This window comes from Alosa alosa, chromosome 1 (assembly GCF_017589495.1).
Source record: "Alosa alosa isolate M-15738 ecotype Scorff River chromosome 1, AALO_Geno_1.1, whole genome shotgun sequence".
NCBI lineage: Eukaryota > Metazoa > Chordata > Actinopteri > Clupeiformes > Clupeidae > Alosa > Alosa alosa.
Window position 1 is genome coordinate 7,463,803 of NC_063189.1, and position 9,679 is coordinate 7,473,481.

Here is a 9,679-nt window from a genome sequence, read left to right on the forward strand (position 1 = left end):
GACTGCTGATGAGCTTGCGCTCACAATGTTGAAGACCATGTGAGGATGGAGGAAGAAGGTATAGATTTAGGTGGCGTGCATAGGGTGGTGTAGACTGCCACTAAAACACTGTGAAATAGACTTGTTATGTTGTTTTTTATATGTTGTTGTCCCAGGCATATGTGGTTTTATCAACTGGAACGGGTGGGAGGTTGTGCTTAGTAGGCCGTCGTATGCAAACACACAGTGCAGGGGCATGGGACGAAGAGACTCCAGAAGACTTTCACAGTTTTCTAGGATTGATCATTGACATGGGGCTTCACTTCCCTCCCTAATATCCATTGCTACTGGGGAACCAAGTCTCTGAAGGGATCAGGGAGCGTTGACCAAATGATAAATACATATTGTGTACACTTTTTCTCCATTGACATTGCCGTTGTCAGTAGTTTCTTATTATTTCAAGTTTGGCAATGCAGAATCTGGTGTTGAACCTAGGTTTGGTAGCTACAGCCAGAAAGACTTCACAACAGCTGGCAGGCATTTCCGTCAAAATTTCAGCCTCTCCTTCAGCTGCTCCAACTTCTAATCTGTCGTCTTTTCATCAAGTAGATATTCCTGTACAGCAGGAGCCAAAGAAAAATGGTTGGCTTTGTTATAAAAAATAATACATAATAACACTAGTAGCTTGTATGGCCTGAAGTTTAGCGGTAGGTGACTTTTTGGTAAACAAAATTGCTGTCAGATTTGGCATTCTACAGGAGGGGATGCGTTTCGTTATGAGTCATAGGTCTTCTGTGTTCAACCTTCAGGATCCCCACCCCACCTTCCCTATCCTCCTCTTTGTGTGTGTGTATGAGTTTGTGTATAAATGTGTTTATTCTCAACAGGCTTGTTCTATGTAATCCACTTTCAAATGTTTAGAACACATTAAGCGCTTTCAGATATAACCTCCGGAGTATATGAGGAGGTTTGTCAAACGGAGGTCCTACCCTTCGGATGATTCAGATATGATGCTAACCTGCGGACCTAATACTGACCTTATAATGGACGTATGTGTGAACGACATACACGCATTACATTACAGAATCTCTGTGTGGTTGTCGAGTGAGGGGTGGGGGCTTGTAGAGTTCACAAGATGCAAGATATGACGAATATATCGCGCCGCTGCCTGTCACAGCTGCTTTTATTTACAAAGTGTAGCCTATGCATTATGTAGGCTAAAGAAGAGAAATCTATTGTGCATAGGCTAATACTTGAAGTAGGCTAGTCAATGTGAGTGCGACTTGAAATTGACCTAGCCTACAGTATTTGTATGTGTGCTTCAAATAAACACATTTATCTGTTTTCAACGTTATGTACCAGAATTAGCTATAGAACCCCAAATCTGGTTTTATGCTTGGAGAGAGAGAGAGCATGCACAAACTTTATGGTAGGCTACCAGCCAATTCAGTAGGCTAACTCAAGACTTCAAGATCATACGTTTTTAAGCAACAAACAAAATACTAACATCAATAACAGTGAAGTTGTTCATTTTTTCATGGTTTATTTTTTCCAAAAGCATCCTCTCCCCATGTGTCGCATTTACGTAAGGAGCTTGGAACAAAGTTGGGTTTACTTCGTTTTCATTTTCTCTAGGCATATATGCTCAGCAGGTCATGAAGGCTATCAATGAAGAGAAAACCGTGTTGACTAACAATTTATTAAATAAATATTGTTTATTAAATACTCCTGTTATTGTCGTCAACGACGTCGCTGTAGGCTACTGCCTTTTCAGCGCCTTCTGCTTATGATGATTCAGTCTTCTGAATTTGTTTGTCCTTGCCATGCAGTTGTAGGCTAACGTGTCTCTAACGTTCCCTTCAGGTGTTCTATCAAAATGTTGAATGCCCTCATGGACAGTAGCTCAGTGATGTCTGCATCTTTCCAGGTCGGAGATTTTCTGGACAGCATGCCACTCCATCATAACACTGGCATTTAAGTCAGATCTAACCACATGGACGCATCGAAAGAAACGCCACCAACACCCTCTCACTAGGTGTGAATTTTAACCACATGTTCTACTCCTCGTTCAGACACAGCACATTTACATAATGTCCGGAGGAAATACTAGGGGGGAGTAGTATAAACACCGGGTACATTCGGACTTCCATATGACCGGTCATGTCGTTCAGATATACGGCCCCACCGTTTAACATCGGCAGAACCTCCGGTCTTACACGTATGTCTGAAAGCGCTTATTGATTTTTGAGTGATTTTGAAGTTGATTGTATTCCTAACTTTTCATAAGTAATAATACATTTTATAGATGTATATAATTTTCATATTATACTGATTTATATAAGGAAGTTGTATCTGTTGAATCAAATGTATTTTATGTCTCTATATTTGAAATGATCTTCAATAACTATACAGTATACTTACTTCCCGTATTACTGGTAAGGTACATGTTTTTTTTTATATATCATTATTATTGACTGTAGCATTTGCTTATATACAAATAAATGGTTTATTCTTATGGACCAAATAAATCTAAACCATTGTGTCTGACTTCATTATTAGTTTTTATGCATACTTTTATGTTTTTGGTGAGAAAGAGAATGTGAATTCTTTCAACATTCTAAATCCCGTTTCCTGCATTTTTTTACACTGATCACTAAATTTATCATAACTTTTGAAAGGTTAATGATATTCCAATTCAGTCTTTTTTGTTACAGTTTTTTTCAATCGCTAACAAGCACTTACCCATACTTCAGATACTTTTTCTAAACTCTTAACACAGACTCACACCTACAAAACACAATTGGCCAAATGGATAATTTTCTTCTAAAAAACACATTTTGTTAAATATATACTAACTCTTTATTTCAAAACAGAATACATATTTCTCTGCAAACTGTTCAGGTACCTCTCATTTGTTTCTAGTGGAGCTAGGTGTGTTTGAATCTTGTTAATGTAGTGTCTGAACAGACCTGCTTGGTCCTCTCCCTGGTCTCTGTTGTTTGCATGGAGCGCGACACATGCTCTGTTCGAGTGTTAGCTGCAGTTCATGAACTTTCTCTTACGTCTGTTTAAGAGCTCAAGTTTACAGTTATGGCCCACTTTATGACTTTTGATAAACATTCAAATGAAAGAACCTGTTGTTATTGCCCTTTTCTGTGGGTGTATGTGACACCCCTGCTAGAGCATTTGTGAAGAACCAGACCAGATTTGTGAAGAACCAGACAAACCGGTCTTCGCCTATGGGTTTAGGATTCGCTAATTCCAATTACAGGGCCTCGAAAGAGGCCTGTATTGTTATTTTTCGTCACTACCTCACCATGTCAGGCGCGCAAATTACCCATTCCTATGACTTTTGATAAACATTGAAATGAAAGAACCTGTTGTTATTGCCCTTTTTTGTGGGTGTATGTGACACCCCTGCTAGAGCATTTGTGAAGAACATAAAGGCTCACAATGCATATCATGGATGTGATAAGTGTTGCCAGCCAGGTTTTTATTTCAACCACAGAATGACATACCCGGTGGATGATTTTGTGTTACAGACTGACTCATCATTTTCAGATAGAGTCCATCATGATGGTGGTCCTGATCGACCACATGGCTTTTCTGGTCTAGATGTTGGCATGGTTACGAGATTTCCTTTAGATTGCATGCATGTTGCATGCGTTATAAGGAAGCTGTTAAACATTTGGCTGAGAAATCCCCTGAAATCTCGCTCAGCTACTATGATGTATTAGATATGTGTGTATAATGTATTATGTACACTGTGTTTAATGGGTGAAATTGTTCAACCTTTGTTTATTTTTTTTCTGTTAAAACTGTGACATTACTGCATGAAAAATATGGATGTAGGGCACTTACATTTTTCATTTTTTATCTGGCAGAGTGTACTGAGGCGCTTTATGAAACGAGAAGTCCTGCAGGACATCACAAAACTGCAGCTCACCAAGCTGGACGTGGGTGAGAGGAGAATGGACATTGGCCTAGGTGCAGAAAAAGCCCTGAAGGTATTGTGTTCAATTTTGAAGTTGTAGTCAGGATACAAGAAGCAGAAATCATTGTGTTGTACATTCTACCTACTTATGTTTTTATTGTACATTCCTCTTCAGGAAACAACAGTATCAGATCTCAGAGTCCTAGAATTTAGGAGAGACTGCATGCAGGGGCTGACCAATATAGTCAGAAAAGTGCAGGAGAAGAGTCCACTTAAATATTGCACCGTTAGGCAGATGGCCTGTCTGGACCCCTAACATGTTCAGAGACCCAGACAGGTGCAAGGAACAAATGAAATGTCTGGTGCAGACCTTTCTACAGACCAAGCAGCTGGCAGGAGGTGTATTCGCTGGTAGGAGTAGTTCTAGAAGGGGCTTTGACCAAAGTTAAAGGACCACGCTAAATGATACTCCAAGTGGTTATTAGACTGTGTTTACAGCATTATACTTAACTGTGCAAATCTTGTAGACATTTGCTCCATGTATACTTTTTCTCGTTTCCCACCAGGGTATTTATTTAGCGTGGATCTCTAGCTTTTGTCATGTGGTTGGTAATGATCCTGCACCTGTTCTGTGTGCAGTGGTTCATGATTTAGGATTAATTTACATAGGGTTTTGCTTGCTTAAAATATAAAGTTTATGTGTGTTTTTTAGGAATCACATATACCTAATAAGTGTAGCACATTTAAGAAAATGTAAAAATCAGAAAGAAGCTCAGTCTCAAATGGAAAGGTATCCTGACAACAATAATCAACAAAAGAAATTGGATGAGCGATCATGTAGGTGTTGCAGATTAACTACATGTAATTTTCGTGTCCTGAGTTTAAAATTGTATTGATCTCAGTTTAGTGGAGTTTCTATGCCCTCTGAAACCTTAGGGTTAGCCCTGAATTTAAACCATCGTAACCAAATGTTATTGTAGTCTTTATAGAAGTTGAAGTGCATGAATATATACATATATTAAGGTATTCCCTATGTTTTCTACAAAAATTTGAGGCTCTTCTGACCCTTGAGTGTAGGAATGAAGAGTTTCTCTCCTTCCAGCCACTGGTGAAACGGCTGGACAGCTTCTTGTGCGGCTTCTTAAGCCATGCCTATCCAGTAAGGCTTGGGCATTTTGCCAGAAGCTGCTCCTCCTTTCTCATGGGCAAGCTTCAGTTGAAAGGGGGTTCTCTGTGAACAAGGAGGTTGAGACTGACAATATGCAGGAAGAGACAATGGTTGCACATAGACTTGTGTGTGATTTTGTAGATTTGCATGGTGGAGTGACCAAAGTTCCCCTCACAAAAGAACTGCTGGTCTCGGTGGGTGCAGCCAGGTCGAGGTACCGTGTTTTCCTTGATCAGCATCGTGCAAGGAAGGAGAGTGAAGCACGGACACAGAAGAGAAAGCTGCCAGAGGAGTATTTGACCGACCTTAAGAGAAAGAAAAGCACCCCAGATAGCAGTAGACTCCGGACAGACTCCGCCTTCAAACTGGCAAATCCGTGTAACTGTCACCTCTGTTTTACTGTCGTGATGGAGACATTGACCCGGATCAGACACCAGGGGGCGGGAAAGCACAGTCACAACTGATACGGCCAGCCGTCGTGAAACGCAAGCGCGAATTTTTAGTTCTACGATTTCGTCGACTGCCTTACCGCCGGCAGAGCTGAGTTAGACGTTAACGGAGGCGGTTGGTGAACACGAGAGCTAGTGAAAAGAAGAGTTTGTTTGATTTGTTTCAGGTAAGCCTATTTGCTTCAACTATATTAGAATGAAATACATTATTTTTGCTTTCATATAATGTTAATGGATCCTTTTGACGTTTACGCTACTTTAAACTGGTCTTGGATAATTAGCTAACGTTAGCTTTTGGGGTAAGCAAGGGTTAATGAAATGTTCATTTTATCCATGTACAAATTAATTTAGCAACGCTTTTTATCCGCTTACTTAATTTGGTCAATTTACTTGTTACTTCAGGGCTAGTCTCCCTTAGAGCAACTTAGGCTGAGATTTTAACTCAGAATTTCCAGGCTAGCGTGCTAGCCTGATTCCTTAACCTCTACCGCATCCTCTGTAAGCCAGAAAATAATTGAGATGTGTTCTATGAAGTGAGATACGTGTTTGTATGTTAAAATAATGATTTTATACAGTTAGCCGTCTAGGCGTGTATCCAAGTATCAAATGAATCATGCCTTCTCCCTCCGCCCCCGTCTCTTCAGCCCCAGGACTGAGGCGTTCAGGTGGCGTGATTGGCGTGCCCTGTCTGCAATCCTCCCTTTCAGTAAGGTAAGTGATAAGTCTTGTAGCACTGTTTAGCCTATGTTTCTGACATTTAAAACTCAAAAACCAAAATATATTACATAAAGGTGTTATCAGGGATTAAAATTCTCGTTTGTACGACGGACAATCGTCATTTGGAAATTCGAATCCCCGGTGGTGCACTCGTAATCAAAGATAACGGTCTCTCTAAAAGCTGAATGTGGAACGCTGGATACATGCTTCACTCTAGAATCTTTCGCCCTCAGCGTGCGCCATCTTGACTACATAGCGGGAGGGAGCATTTTCAAACTCGTGGTAATCGTGGTTGAGAAAACTGCAGCAGCAATGGAAAACACACTTTACAGAGTTACAATCTAGTTATAACATAAACAGTGACAGATTCTTTGTAGTGCTGCAGCGATTAGTCGACTTATTCGACGTAATCCACCATGAAAATTTACAGAGCCGTATAGACCGGTTTCAGGTCCCTAACAATGGAACGAATTGGGATGTTGGCGAGTTATCTATGTTGTGAGATATGTGTTAGTATGTTAAAATAATGATTTTATACTGTCAGACGGGTATCCAAGTATCGAATGAATCATGCCTTCTCCCTCCTCCCCAGTCTCTTCAGCCCCAGGACCGAGGTGTTGAGGTGGCGTGAATTCGGCGTGCCCTGTCTGCAATCCTGCCTTTCAGTAAGGTAAGTGTAAGTCTTGTAACACTGTTTAGCCTATGTTTCTGATATTTAAAACTCAAAAACCAAAATATATTACATAAAGGTGTTATCAGTAGGGCTGTAACGATATACGATTCGAGCCCGAAATCGCGACATTCATATCCACGATACTGTGTCGCGGTGTGAAAAGGCAGAATCGCGACACACCCTTTCTAGTGTTTCACGCACTGCTTTGCAGCTTACGCGGCCGCAAAAGCAACCCACATCTCCCGCTTTACTTATCGGTAGTCTACGTTGTCCAAAAACAAATAAATAAATAATAATTTCATACCTCTCCTTGCTTTCATTGTAGACTATGTGTGCAACTTTACCAAACAGTATATAATGTAAACCCCCTCTCCTTGCCCCCGTTCTCTCAAGGCCCCCCTCCCCTCCCTCTCCTGCTCAATGAACACGCTGACTTAAATAAAACATTCACAATCGTGGAAAGCAAGGACGATAGAAGACGACTAGCTAAATTAATATTAAATCCGCTTAGCATCATTAGCTATCAATGCTGCACATATTTGTTTAAAACTCTTGCATTGAAGTTGACTGATCATCTCAATACCAACGTTTCCCAAAAGGGCCTGTCCCAAGGAGAACAAGTATTATCTTGAAACTTCAACACACATGGGTAAACTGAACAGTCCAATCAGTAGACTATGACAGGCTAAACTAGCCAACTATGCTACTTTGTTTACAACATTTCCAGGCTTCAACCAGACAGCTGAATTAAAGAGGTAGAGTTGTAATAAAAAATAGTAGGCCTAGGCTATAGGCTAATCTGCATAAAGTGTGCTGTCATAAATATCAGTCATTCAGAAAAATATAAAGGATATAAAATAAAAGATATTTAATAAAGTGTCTTTTAAAATGTCTGTCTTCAGCCCCAGGACCGAGGCGTTGAGGTGGCGGACTGGCGGAATTCGGGCGTGCCCTGTCTGCAATCCTGCCTTTCAGTAAGGTAAGTGTAAGTCTTGTAGCACTGTTTAGCCTATGTTTCTGACATTTAAAACTCAAAACCAAAATATATTACATAAAGGTGTTATCAGGATTAAAATTCTCGCTCAAATGACGGACAATCGTCATTTGAAATTCGAGTCCCCGGTGGTGCACTCATAATCAAAGATAACTGTCTCTCTAAAAGCTGAATGTGGAACGCTGTTTTTTTGCTTAAATTGTTTGAACAGGGATAGAAATAGACATTCCACTTTGTCTTCTAATTTGTTCCCTCCATTTTCACATTTTTCAAATTTTCTTGTTCCAAGACTAAGACTTGTCATCTTTCTCAAACAAGATTTTTACATTTCCAATCTAGTGGAAGCATTACACACTGTATCACATCATTCATTCTCAAATTCAACTCAAATCATTAACTATCTTGATAATGTTGAGTAATGTAATTTTTGTACAGGAAGCATTAGCCAAGGATTGTCATGTGTGCTGATTGGCCTTTCTTGTCTCAACAGGGGCAGTAAGGACAAGATCCACCCACCACCCAGTGCATGCTACATATGTGTGTGTAATAAATTGAGAGGGAAAGTGTGTGTGATAAATGAAATTTAATAAAGCAAGTAAAATTTTGAATTTGTGCTTCTTTTCTGAAATACATTAGTACAAGGTTTTGATTTTTAGATGATTTATTCCAAGATGTTGATAATTTAACAATCAATATACATGATCAAACTACTGGCTACTGAGTTCAACTAGGGGTATTGGATGTTACTGTTTAAAAAGCTTTATTAGTAATCCTTTATACATTTGACAATCTTAACTTTTTAAAGCTTGAAATTCTGAACAAATACTGTAACTCCTTGATTTGTTAGTGACATTGACTATATATAGTACAAATGGGTGCCAGACGTAAAATGAGCTGGTCCGCATTTGGCCCAAATAAGGGCCGCAATACTCATCTGGTCTGGATCTGGCCCAGATCATTATGATAAAGTGCACATTTGGCCCAAATAAGGGCCGCAATCGCCACTATCGAACACTTATCTGGTCCGGATCTGGCCCAGATCATGACGATAATTTGCACATTTGGCCCGGATCCGCCAAATCAAAAAACACATCCGGTTCAGAGCCGTCCCAGAGCTGGGCCAGATCATGAAAACGGATGCGGAACGGTATTGGCCCGTTGTGCCAAAAGACACCGGCCCAGGTCCGTTTCGCGAATCCGGGTCCGGGCCAAATACATTTTGCTATCTGGGACTGTTGAAGAGGTTTCCACCTGTTTCGCCAGAGAGGCCGACATGCTGGCAAAGGGGAAATCGGGGTCAAAGATGGCCCAGCTCCTTTCAAAATCAAACGCCCTCAGACGGGCAAGCAAGGAAAAATTGGCTGAGCTGAAAAAGGTTAAGGAGATCACCGTTAAGGGGGACGAACTGAGATACATGTAGATAGACTGACTGACTGACCGACCGACAGACAGATTGACTTGTTATGCCATAGAATTGATTATTTACAATACAATTTACAGTTGTTAAGTGTTCCTGTGTTGTTGAAAAGGGAGCCTTCAGTTTGTTACTCTTCAGAAAATGGAACCTTTAAAGAATAAAATTTGTTGCTGTCAATGAAAGTCAATAAAAAAAGAAGATTTTTGAAAGGAATTTTAACGACTGAAGTTATTTTTCAGGAATTCATGTATGTCATAAATTTATATCATAATGGTCATAAAAGGTCTTAAAAAGTCTTAAATTTGACTGACTAAACCCTGCAGAAACCCTGTCTTGGCCCTGAGGGGG

The 9,679-nt window shown here is 40.3% G+C and overlaps 1 long non-coding RNA gene across 1 annotated transcript; it reads left to right on the plus strand.

The window, feature by feature from the left end:
* The first annotated feature begins 5,414 nt into the window (after positions 1-5,414).
* LOC125304952 lies at positions 5,415-8,500 on the plus strand. The gene is made up of 4 exons (XR_007195293.1): positions 5,415-5,697; positions 6,175-6,241; positions 6,840-6,917; positions 8,405-8,500. It is a non-coding gene; the product is annotated as an uncharacterized LOC125304952 (long non-coding RNA).
* The last annotated feature ends 1,179 nt before the right edge of the window (positions 8,501-9,679 follow it).